This window comes from Dromiciops gliroides, chromosome 5 (assembly GCF_019393635.1).
Source record: "Dromiciops gliroides isolate mDroGli1 chromosome 5, mDroGli1.pri, whole genome shotgun sequence".
Taxonomy (NCBI): Eukaryota; Metazoa; Chordata; class Mammalia; order Microbiotheria; family Microbiotheriidae; genus Dromiciops; species Dromiciops gliroides.
In genome coordinates, this window is record NC_057865.1 from 88,177,872 (window position 1) to 88,191,373 (window position 13,502).

Below are 13,502 nucleotides of genomic sequence, written 5' to 3' on the forward strand. Positions count from 1 at the left end.
TGATAAGCAGGAAGAGCATTCCAGGAATGGAAGAGAACTAGTGATGATGCCCAGAGATGGAGTGTTTTGTTTGAGGATGGTGCCAATGGATGGAAGAGTAAGGGGTGAGGTGGCAGGATATAAGAAGCCTGGAAGGACGGATGGGGTCAGGGCTGGGTTATCAAAGGCTTTGAATGCCACGTGGTGGATTTCGTTTTTGCTCTTAGAGCTGACAGACAACCACTGGGTTTAATTGAGTAGGGAGATGACAGACTTAGACCTGCACTTTAGGAAACTCACTTTGGCAGCTGAATGGAGGATAGACTGGAGTGGGGAGAGACTTGGGGCAGGGAGACCCACCAGCAGGCTTTTGCAATAGTCCATGTTAGAAATGTGACATTATTATGTTCCAAAGGCACATAGATAGTTATGACAGAATTAGGATGAAGACCCAAATTTCCCAATGCCCAGTTTAGAGCACTTGTCTACCCATTTTGTTTGTTTGTTTTTGAAGGGCAATGAGGGTTAAGTGACTTGTCCAGGGTCACACAGCTAGTAAGTGTCAAGTATCTGAGGCCAGCTTTTGAACTCAGGTCTTCCTGAATCCAGGGCCAGTGCTTTATCCACTGTGCCACCTAGCTGCCCCACTTGTCTACCCATTTTAAAAGAGGATAGCTATATGTGATCTGGGGTAGTTAGGACCTGGAGTAAGCTACTATCCAAGGTGTCCCAAAAGTCTTAGTGTAATTTCATGCTATTAAAGTGCCAGGATTTTTTTTGGGGGAGGGGAACTGGGCAATGAGGGTTAAGTGACTTGCCCAGGGTCACACAGCTAGTAAGTGTCAAGTGTCTGAGGCAGGATTTGAACTCAGGTCCTCCTGAATCCAGGGCCCAGGCGGCGCCTAGTTGCCCCAAAGTGCTAGGATTTAATATCTCAAAGCCACACTAAGGTTTTTGGGACAGTCTTTTAATCCTGGCACCTGGCAAATCAGAGAAGGGAACTTAAAGTCAAGTTTTCCTGACACTGAAGCAGTTTGCTATGTCATATTAACTCTCTTTTAAATTGTTAAAATATAGTATAATTAATATAAACATGCATATAATTTATCAATAAAATATTTTGCCTTTGATTTTCTTAAACATATGATTTGCTTATTAGTTAGTGAAAACTTAGAAGAGCAAAGTTGTGCACGTCCATCTGAGGGACCTCACCTAAGGTGTTGTTTAGCCATTTTTAATTCTTCATGACCCCTCTTGGGGTTTTCTTGGCAAAGATACTGGAGTGGTTCACCATTTTCTTCTCCAGCTCATTTGACAGACGAGGAAACTAAGGCAAACAGGGTGAAGTGATTTGCCCAGGGTCACCCAGGTAGGAAGTGTCTGAGGCCAAATTTGAACTCAGGCCCACCCCCACTGTGCCACCTAGCTGTCCTTCACTTCAGGTAGCAAAAGCCATTCTTGAAACGTTCTATCAATATTGTTGTGATTGTCCTCGGCTTTCCTGATGCACTTTTCTTCTTCACCTCTCCCTCCCCCTCCAGTCAACTTGGGACAGCCCTGCACCTGGAACCTTTATTAGCTCCTAATTGGCCGCTAAAAGGACCCAGCTGTCTGTCCCTCTCTCGGGCTTGAAAGGGGCCTAAGACCACGAGAGTCTCCATAACTTGCTGAATGACCTACTGAGCAGAGGAATGAGGAAGCCCTCGTCCAGAGCGGGTAAATGCTTCTGTATTCTTATTGCACGTTCTTGCTATGATCTGGGAGAGCAAACCTCCTTTTGTTAAATGTTTAGTAACTTGTCCCAGCATGGAATCTGGGCCTCCTTGACTTACTTTGCAGTTAGCTTGGGGAAAGGACCTGGGGCAAACACAGAGGAGGAGGAGGAGGGATGTGTGGTTGGATGCCAGGACGCTGCCTGGCTCCCTGTGGCCACAGAGCATTACTCATCGTATCCGGGGAGTCCTTTCTGTGGGACCGGGAGTCAGGCAGAGTAGCTTTGTGGGGCCGGAGGAGGTGGCCTCGGACTTTAGAAAAAAAAAAAACCAAAAACCAAAGCCCCAAGGCTAGCATTCCTCAGGTGGCGTTGACTGAGCTGCATGAAGTCCAACTGTGCTGGCAGTCAGTCAGTCTGAAAGTAAACTGGACCAGCGCATGCAGCAGGTAGAGGCGGAGCTCTGGGCTTTCAGAGACTGTGGAGCCATGGCAGAGGGCAGCGAGGGGAGCTGGAAAGTGAGGAGAGCTTTGCTTAGGGAATGGGGCTTAGGGACTCAGGCCGGAACCCGCTCTGTGGTTTTTGATCCCGAGGCAAAGGCTGCAGCTGAAATAAGAGACTTGAGACTGGAGGGCTCATTTGGGGCTGAGACTGAGAGACTTGCACGGAGGTTAGAAAGCCCCAGGTTTATCCTATCACCGCTCAGGGGAGGAAGGCACGGACTCCTTGCTCTGAGGAGGTAGACTGTGGTAGCCTCTTCTCCTAGGAAGTGAGGTGGTTAGTTTACTGAGAATTTCAAACAGAAACCTGAGGAATCCTTGGAGTCTGGTTTAATCAGGTCAATGCTGAGAAGCTTCCAGAGTCTAAGGAAACTGATCTACTTTTGTTGTTAAGTCGCCCCCCCCCCCAACCCCGCTTTGGCGCGTCTGACTGTCTGTGACCCCAGATGGGGTTTTCTTGGCAAACCCTGGAGTGGTTTGCCATTTCCTTCTCCAGCTCTTTTTACAGATGAGGAAACTGAGGCAAACAAGGTTAAGTGACTTGTCCAGGACCAAAGAGTTTAGTAAATGTCTGAGGCTGGATTTGAACTCAGGAAGATGAATCTTCCTGATTGCAAGTTTAGTGCTCTATTCACTGCCACCTAGAATGAAGATCTCTTTCAGTTAACCAAATTTAGTAGAGCCCCAAATAGGAGAATGCTCTTTGTCTCTTTTTGGGTGGCCGAGATAGGAAGTTATTCATACTGTCATAAATAAACAAAACTGGATTTTTTCCTTCTGGTAAATATAAGAAGGCTTTATTACATTCTTGCAAGAATAGGCACTTTTGCCACAGCAAACTACTCTTTTTAATCCCTAATCCTATCGCAAAGGTCCCTCTCCTCTTTGCCTCACTGGTTGAGAACTAAGAGGTGTACAATCATCCCAGAACACCTCTACATATTTCCCCTTAACATGTCCTCACCTCCTGTTATATACATCTCATGTTTGAAAATTGTGGCTGACAGGGCAGCTAGGTGGCGCAGTGGATAAAGCACCGGCCCTGGATTCAGGAGGACCCAAGTTCAAATCCAGCCTCAGACACTTGACACTTACTAGCTGTGTGATCCTGGGCAAGTCACTTAAGCCTCATTGCCTCGCCAAAAAAAAAAAAAAATGGTGGCAGTCTCCACCTTTGGGGAGTTGGCAGTTAATATGAATGAGCTAATTAAGCAATCAAAGAACAAACTAGCTTTAACTTTTGGCACACTCGGACTAGACTACTAAACTTGAAGTTCTCTTCTATTTCTACTTTTAGGCACTGGCAAGACTATCTTTTAGCCTTGAGGTCCCTTCCTGAAATCCTTTCTTACCCAGACTCCTTCCGTGTCTCTTTTTTTCCTGAGATAACAGCATTTTTCTGGTGTGACATTATTTCATTTCTCTCAATACCTGGCCGTGTAAAGATCAGTTCACTGAAAGGAATCCCCCAAAAGAGTGGGTGAAGTTCCTAAAGGAAGTGTGTTTAATAGATTAGATTTATACAGCCTCTCTCCCCACCCCAAAGCCTGTCACACCTTATATCTATCTGGTCTCAGGGGCAATTAGATTTTGACTTCCAGCTGGGGGCCCTCAACACATGCAACTATACATATATGGGCTAATTAATTGGTGAAGTTTGAGCAGAAAGCTGTGACAGTTGTGGCTTGGGCAAATACTGTTTTCCATGCAAATGAACTCTGGGAAAATGGGGAGAAGTCATAGAGCCTGCTGCAGTCCTGCTAGGGAGATTTGGTTTCTGAAACATGGGGTCTATAAAAAAAAAATTGATGGCTAGCTCATTCCAGTGCTAGTAAATTGTGTTGGGAAATTAAGCAGGAAGGAGCTAGTATTATGGCGCCAAGAAGTGTCAAACTGGTTGTGTGCATGTGCATGTGCGTGAGAGAGAGAGAGAGAGAGAGAGAGAGAGAGAGAGAGAGAGAGAGAGAGAGAGAGAGAGAGAGAGAGAGAGAACTATTCCTGTTCTAATGACGGAAAGGAAGTAAGATCCAGTTACTTCCCTTGTGTTACTGGTGAGGAAAGCAAATGGAGCTAGGCAGCTTACAGGGTACTAAAGGGAGTTCTTATCCAACCATGTTGGAACCAAGGACAGATAAACACATGTGACCTGGGGTAATTTAGGCCCAGAGTTTACAATTCAGCTACTAAAGCTTAAACCTGCACTAAGACTTTTGGAACACTGACAAGCTATAGCTGTTCCTATAGCTGTTCCTTCTAGAAGCCAGGTAGCCCAGGGTTGCCCAGGCCCAGGGTGACTGGTATGGAGCTGTCAGCCTTTTTATTCCTGAAACCTAGACTAGTTGGGAACAGTTTATACTTTCACCTGAGGAGTGTGTGTGTGTGTGTGTGTGTGTGTGTGTGTGTGTGTGTATGTATGTGTATATACATATATACACACACATACATATATACACCCCTGGGTTACCTGAACTCTCCTTCATACTTCCACCTTTTTGATAAGCAGATATCTGAAAGGGGCCTCCCTTCCTGAGGGCATCCATGTACATTATTACATCAATCACATAATATTGACCTCATCAGATTGAATCCTCAGAGGGAGAGACCCTAGACATGAGGAAGAAGGGGTGGGAAATCAACTCTGAGAAAACCCAGGGTCCAGCCCACTCAGTTAAGGTTTGGACAATACAGTAGGCGATAAAAATCCAGAGGATTCCAGGCTGTCCAGAATAAGCTACTGACTCACACCAAGAAGGAAACCCAGAGACTTATCAGACTCTTCATGTTTTGGAAAACTCACATTCCCCACCTGGGTATTTTAATGACACCCCCCCCCAATTCATCAGCAAGTGTGCCTCTTTCAAGTAAGGCCCAATGGAAGCTACAGTACTAGAAGATATAAAGCAGGTTGTCCAGTAGTTTCTCTTCTTGGGTTCTTAGGACTCTACAAGGCCTATGTTTCCAGAGGCCTCTGTTCATAAAATTAGACTGAATTTAGCCTTTGGCAGGCACTAAACTGTGGCCATAATAAGTCACTGTTAGGATCCCAAACTCCAAGTTCCACAGAACTGTCACTCACTATACTTTTGAAAAGTAGTTGCTTGCCCCTTATTGGACTCTGATTGCTACAGAGTAGATGACACAGTCATACAATCGCTCTTTGTTCAGAGCTGACTGTTAGGGTTTGAGTGATGAAAGATGGTCCCTCTGACAAGATGAGTAGAGCGCAGCAGGCTTCTGTTTCTAAATAGAAATGATATAAAGTGCTATGTATCTATCCAGGTCAGGTGTCCAACTTCTAAGAGGGCACGTCTGTGATAAATCAATGCTACCCTGGAGAGAGAAAAGGCTCTCTTGCTCACTGGTTTCTTCAGTTCTGAATTCTCCCCCACCCATTGGGAAAGCAAGAAAAACAAAACTCATTACAAATATGTGTAGTCATACATAACAAACACCTCCATTAACCATGTTTTTTTAAAAAAGAAAGAAAATATGCTTCAATCTGTAATCTGAGGCCATCAGCTTTTTATCCTTTTGGTATTGTGATTGGTCGTTATGTTGAGCGGAATTACTAATTCTTTCAAAGTTGATGATCCTTATGATGTTATTACATAATTTGTTCTCCTGGTTCTGCTCACTTTTACTTTGCATCAGTTCATTCAAGTCTTGCCAGGTATTTTTCCTGCAACCAATCCCTTTGTTATTACATTGGTGCTGTAATGCTTCAGCCTGCACTCAGACTTCATCTGTCTGGAGGTGGATGCCATTTTTTATCATGAGTCCTTTGGAATTGTCATGGATCATCATATTGATCAGAGTAGCCAAGTCTTTCCCAGTTGATCATCATTACAATATTGCTGTTACTGTGTAAAATGTTCATTTCGTTCTATTCCTTTCACTCTGCATCATAAAGTCTTCCCAGGTTTTTCTGAAACCATCCCCTTCATCATTTCTAACAAGACAATAGTACTCCATCACAATCATATACCACAACTTAAACCATTTGACAATTGATGAATATCCCCTCAATTTCCAATTTTTTGCCAACACAAAAAGAGCTGCTACAAATATTTCTGTACATTTAGGTCCTTTTCCTTTTTCTTTGGTCTCTTTGGATCCATACCTACTAGTGGTACCTCTGAATCAGAAGGTATACCATGCATCAAGCACTCAAACTCAAGGCAATTTAAGGGACTGAAATTGGGCATTATAAAATTTAAAAATAGAGTTTTGCCTAAAGAATGGAAAGAAGTTGAAGGGATGTTTAAGTATACAGTGCACTTTATTTAAACAAAGAAGTAGTTTATTATAGTAGAAAGCCTGAGCCCTGAACTTGGAGTTGGGAGACCTGAGTTGAAATTTGGGCTCTATTTCTTTCTCCCTATGTCATCTTGGGCAAGGCAGCCGACCTCTTTGATTTCAGGTTCCTCATCTGAAAAATGCTTCCACCTGATTGTCATGAGGGTGACATGATGTATGTGCTAACTTTTGTAAGGTAAAGCTAGGTAGCTGTAAGTATAGGTTGTTCTCATATACAAGGGTTATTATGAAGAAGACTTTGATGGATTGTTCTCTTTCAAGTGAAGACAAAGTGAAAGAACAATGTTGTTAGAGAGACATTTGTCAGACTCCTACAAACGTGATTGATTACTTCTTGGAATCAGCTTCCAAGGGAAGGTGAATCACAGAATAATAGAATTTCAAAGATGTAAAGGACCTCAGAGGTCATACCCAATAAGTGGTTTCAACTTTTACTTGAAGATCTCTACTGAGGAGGATCCCACTACCTTCGGAAAAAGCCCCAATCCACTCTGGGGGAGCTCAAATTGTTGGGAATTTTTTATATTGGAGGAAAAAAGTCTGCCTTTCTGAAACTCCCACCCACCATTCCAAGTTCTGTTCAACTTGATCAAACAGAGCAAGTCTAATCTCTTGTCTGCACGACAGCCTTTCAGATACTTGAAGGAGCTTCCATGATGCTCCTGACTCTTCTTTTCTCTAGGTGGAATTGCACTGGGTTCCTTCTACTCCACAAATTCTCAAGGCTTTGAGTCCACTTGCCATTCTGATCTTTCTCCTTTGCATGCTCTCCAGTTTGGCAATGTCCTTTCTAAAATGTGGTGCACAAAATGGTACCCAATATTCCAGATGTGATCTGATCAGGGTAGAATATGGCGCAACTGTTACTGCTCTGCTGTCATTCTGAACACAAAGCTTTAAGACTGAATTAGCTTTTTAGGTGCCATGTCACAACTGTGGATAATTTTGAATTGGGAATGTTTCCATTCCCCAGTGTATGTTGAGGTATAAAATTCCTGCTTCTGTTGCTTGGAATGAGGGATGCTCAGACCCCTGTAATTGCCTCATTTGCCTCTTCTGAAGACTGTTCCCTAGATCAGGGCTGCTGCAGAATATGGTGAAGTAGTGGAATATGGTCTGTATGTGGAGTCAGGAGAGACCTAGGTTGGATTCTCCCCATTTGACATCCATGATCACCTAACCTCTCTGGGCCTCGGTTTCCTCATCTAGAAAATGGCCATAATACTTGTGCTCTCTTCCTTAAGAGACAGTGTGGCAATTGTAGAGAGAGAGCTGGCCTCAGCAAACCTGACTTCAAGTCTTTCTTCTGACACATACTGGCTCTGTGTTCATGGCCATGTCTCTTAACCTGTTGGTGCTTTGGGCAACTCTGATTATAATATTCAGAGATGGTAGAGAGACTCTCTCATACCAGAGTTAGTCCTTTACATCAATGAAGTCATGGGTCAAGTCCCTGTCCCTGCCTTATTGCCCATTATTCCAGGTAGTTGTGAGGATCAGCAGAGATGTTTTGTAAGCCCTAAAGCTTCTAATGAAAGTCAGCTGCTGATTAGGATGATTATTATTGATATTTGTTATTTTTGTTGTGTTTGCAGTACTGCCTTAGACTCGGGGTTTTTAAGATATCCTTATTCAAGAAGCATAACTCTGATTTCTTTTGCTGCCTCCCAGGCAGGCCTGTTGGGTAATATAGGACTGCATATGCATGGCATCATGTGAAGAGAGAGACCACAGTTTGTCCTGGGTGACTTGGGTGTTCATTGGGAGTCAGGGAGATAAACTGTTTTCTTGAGATGCCTTCTGGCAGCCTTGATTCAGTAATTGGCTACTGTGAGTGCTGACTTTTGTGTCTCAGTGAAGGACTTGCTCTCTTTTCATGTCCTTTGGCTTTAGAGTTCATCAGCACTAGGGGGTATTATTTTTTAGCACACTTAGGAATCCCTATGGCTCAGGGCTACTTTCTACTTTTCCCTTCTCCTTGGATTCCCCTCTATTTCTCAGGAAGTAGACTTGAGTGTGAGATACTAGAAAGTTTACTGTCTCTTATAGATTTATTTTATTTGTTATGCATTTATTATGGATTTCTGTGTGTATTTCTCTCTTTTATCAGACTAGCAATGCTTCAATCCAAAGGATGTCTTGTCCTTACATCATTGTATTGACTGAACCATCATGATATCCTCCTAATTAGACTCTAGGCTCTCAGTCTCTTCCCCTTTCCAATTTCTCTTCCATAGAGTTGTCAAAATGATCTTTCTAAAGCAGAAGTTTGTGCCTGTCACCCCTTTGATAAAATATATGCCTCAGCTTGGCATATAAAATCCTTCAAAATCTGGCTCTAGCCCACGTTGTTGTTGTTGCCACTATTGATCGCATTTGACTCTTTGTGAAATATAATGTCCGTGGGATTTTCTACCACTAGAGTGGTTTGTCATTTTCTCCTTCAGTGGATTAAGGCAAACACAGGTTAAGTGACTTTTGCCCAGGGTCACACAGCTAGTAAGTGTCCTAAGTATGGATTTGAACTCCAGTCTTCCCAACTCCAGGCCCAGCCTTCTATCCGCTGAATTGCCTATCCACAGTTTTGTACTCAGTATCCCTTTGTAATCTACATAAATTGTCCTGTTTGTTTTTCCATATGCCTTTTTGCCCTCTTGGGTTAATCCTCTTACTCCTTTTCCCAAATGAATTAGGGTTATTTTGGAGCTTGGTAGAAAATAATTGAAAAGAAAAATAAATCTGATGCATATCACTTCCTTTATGTTATTAACTACTATAGGCAGGAATGAGGGCATCCTAATGAAGTTTCTTGAAGAATATTCTTTGCAGCCAGTGGAGGTCTGGGAGTAGGGGTGGAAAATGAGATGGGATACTCCTTGTTGGGTCTGAGCTGGCAACGTGAGCAGTGCAGAAGCTTCCAATTAGTCAGTGGAGAATGCAAGGAAAGCTTTCAAAATGGCTAGCTTAGTAATTGTAACCTCACAGATTGGGTGGTGGCACTAAGGGTATTTCTGTTCCAGCTCACAGGCATGGGGTCTTGGTTCTACTTGTGGGAGATATGGCAACTCCTTGAAGTCTCAAGGGGGTTGCATTCCCCAAGATAGGACATTGGGTCTCCAGATGGGAGGCTGACATCCAAAATGTCTCAACAGGTTTCTCTTTTTATGAAAAAAAAAAAAAAAAGAACCCCTCTCTGAAATGTGGACTTGGAGTCCAAAAAAACTGCTTTCAAATCCTGCCTCAGACAAGTCTAAACCTTTCTCTGCCTCAAGTATTAGATGACGTATAAAGTACTTTGCAAACCTAATGCGCTGTATAAATTCTAGCTTTTATTATTTCAATTGTTTTTATTTCCCAGAATCTAGGGATTCTGAGGCAGTGGCTGATTATATGGGATATGCAAATGTGGAAATTGAATGCTCATTTCTGCTTAGAATACAATAACCTGTTATCTGTAGTCCAGTAACAAGGTGTTACCAAAACCAAAAAGAAACCAAATGCAAAAAAATCCCCCCAAACAAAAATAAGTCTATTTCATGAGCTGAGATGATCATTATTATAATTTTAGAACAGGACAAGATCTTCCCTGAAATTTAGTCAAAATAGTGTCAGACATTGGTTAGCAGACTTAATCAACAGTAAGAACTGAATTCTTAACAGAATTCTTCCATCTCTAACTTGACTATGGGTCAAAATCTTACAGTTAACCTCACCACTTCCCAATATTATCACTCACTGATACACACACACACACACACACACACACACACACACACACCTGTTCCAAGGCCTATTGTGGTTCTATGAGCAACTCATTACTTTTTCCACACCCCTCCCCCATCAAAACTGACATCCTCTGTTCTATTCCCTCAGAGTCCTATGGGGGAGGGGAGGGAGAACACCAGAGATGGATAACAGAGGAAAGGGATTTGAATCTATGATCTTCTACTTCCTCTGTCACTTTGGGCAACTCACTTCACTCATCTAGCCCTCATCTTTTAAAAAAGTATGGTTGAGGAGCAGCTAGGTGGCGCAGTGGATAGAGCACTGGCCCTGGAGTCAAGAGTACCTGAGTTCAAATCCGGCCTCAGACACTTAACATTTACTAGCTGTGTGACCCTGGGCAAGTCACTTAACCCAAATTGCCTCACAAAGTCACTTAACCCAAATTGCCTGCAAAGTTCCTTCCAACTCAAAAATCCTGGGACCTCCAAGATGAGGGCTGAATCTAACATACTAATCCATCTCTCTCTCTCTCTCTCTCTCTCTCTCTCTCTCTCTCTCTCTCTCTCTCTCTCGTTGTTTAAAGTCACGAAGATAGCTTATATTATGAGAAGGATTATAGAATTGGATATTATGGAAGTATATTATGGCAGTAACAGTAATATTGATACCAATATATCCCATGCCTAGAATGGATTTCCTCCTCATTTTCACCACCTAGAATCCCTAGTTTAATTGTGGGGCAGCTAGGTGGTGAAGTGGATAGAGCATTGGCTCTGAAGTTGGGAGGACCTGAGTTCAAATCTCATCTCAGAGGCTTACTAGCTGTGTGCCCCTGGGCAATTCACTTAACCCCAATTTTCTTAAACATCTGGGGCCATCTCCAGTAATCCTTTTGTATATCTTGCCACTGGACCCAGATGGCTTTGGAGGAGAGAGTGAAGTCGGTGACTAGGTAGCATAGTTGATAGAGCACTGGGCCTGGATTCAGGAAGACTCATCCTCCTGTGTTAAAATCTAGCCTTAGACACATACTAGCCATGTGACCCTGGGAAGTCATTTAACCCTGTTTGCCTCAGTTTCATCATCTGGAAAATGAGCCGGAGAAGGCAATAGCAAATCATTCCAGTATCTTTGTCAAGAAAACCTCAAATGGGATCATGACTGAAAGGACTGAGCAAATATGTGCACACATCTACACACATAGGTATATAATAGCATGTATACAAATGAATGTATGCATATACACATTAATCTAGAAAAATATACATTTTGTATATTAATACATAAAATAGACCCTCAAGGTGCTTATGTTCTACTAAGGATACTGGGAGCATGAACACATACTATACATACACAGTATATATGTGCACCCTGCATATATATATGTGTGCTTATTATATCTGTGGTAATATACAGGGTGTATGCACAATACATGCATGTACATATATGCACATGCATGTCGGTGAGTTGCACCGCATGTGCGTGTATATGCATGTACATTTACACACAGTGCATATTTTTGCTTTTATCTTCGTGTCTCTAACGTCTATCAATCAAGAATCATTTCTTAACTAGCTACTATGTTCCAGGCCCTATTTTAGGCACTGTTGGCTCTACACATGAAAAACGAAATAATCTCTGCTTTCAAGGAGATGACACGCACACATATTAGAACATGCAGAATAAATATAAATAAATGCAGAGAGCAGCTCAGGAAGAGGTAGGTGGTGATGGGGACAAGGTAGTGAACACAGCACCTTGTCTGTACTTAATAAAGACTTTTTGGATTGGATCACTACTACCAAATTATTTATCCATCAGCTCTGCTGTTTTGGGGGAACAATCTGGCTAGTGATGGTTTGAATTGTTTTCTGATAGTCCTAGTATCCTGCTGTATCTCACCTAATCTGGTTATACGCCTCGATGCTCTGGGTGTTCAAGTAGATCATTGCGAGTATAGCTACATGATAGTTGCTATTAGCAGCAGCCACAGGCCATATGTACCAAGAGACTCCCTTTCCCCTCCTTCAGGGCAGCTTGGGAGTCTAACCTCTGAACACAGGAGCAAAGATTAGTGTGTTAGATCCAGCTCTCATCTTGGAGGTCCCAGGATTTTAGAGTCGGAAGGAACTTTGCACATCATCTCCTCCACCACCCTTTTAAAAGATGAGGGTTTGATGGGTGAAGTGAGTTGCCCAAAGTGACAGAGGGAGTAAGTAGAAGATCATAGATTCAAATCCCTTTCCTCTGTTATCCATCTCTGGTGTTCTCCCTCCTCTCCCCCACAGGACTTTGAGGGAATGGAGCAGAGGATGTCAGTTTTGATGGGGGAGGGGTGTGGAAAAGGAAATGAGCAGCTCATGGAACCACCATAGGCCTTGGAACAGGGACTGCTTATGTGTGTATATGTATGTGTATCAGGGAGTAATAGTATTAGGAATGGATGAGGTTGAGAAACAGACATGTCCAGAGGGCAGAGTACTAGGTACAAGGGAATGGGGCCTACCTAAAGAAGAAATAAAAAACGCTGAAGAGCAACCTGATGTGCTGTGCAGGAAGAATGTTGGACTCAAACAGAAAGGGATCCTAGAGGGCAGCATATCGACTTAGAAAACCACAAACTAACATTGGCTGTGTTTTATTGTATTTTTATTTATTTCATTAACCATTCCCCAGTAACATTTTAATCTGGTTCTGTTATGCTAAAGTGTATTGTGGGCCTGGCATTTCTACTGTGCAGACTCCTACAATAATTGGATTTGAGAGTGGGGTGGGATGGGACCTCAGTGGCTCTCTGGTACAACCATGTCCCAGAGGATTCCCTACTACACTGGACATGATGTTTTGCACTGGTCCTGACTCAGGACAGTCCCATGGTAATTTAAGTTTGATATTAGAACAAAGTGAGACAGTCGTAGATCATTCAGTAGTTTAGAAAAAAATTTACTTATCCATAGAGGGAGGGAGAATATTCAACAAGGGCACACATTGATGAGACCTTGAAATGATTCAGTAGAGCAAAGATCCCTTTGAGTCTCACCAGGTACACATTGGAGAGTCTTTCCAGCTCCTTGTGGCTTCTTTTATTCAGGCAATGAAGAAGGGTCAACAGTCTGAGCCGTTAGTCTCCTGAACCAATCATGTCGCCAGGAATGTCTCAATGCCTCTTAAGAAAAAAATAGTCTAACTTGCTTGGGAGGAGAGGCTAAGATATTGCTCCTACCACATCTGACAAGTAATATCCCATTCTCAGCTTAAAAATGTCCCAG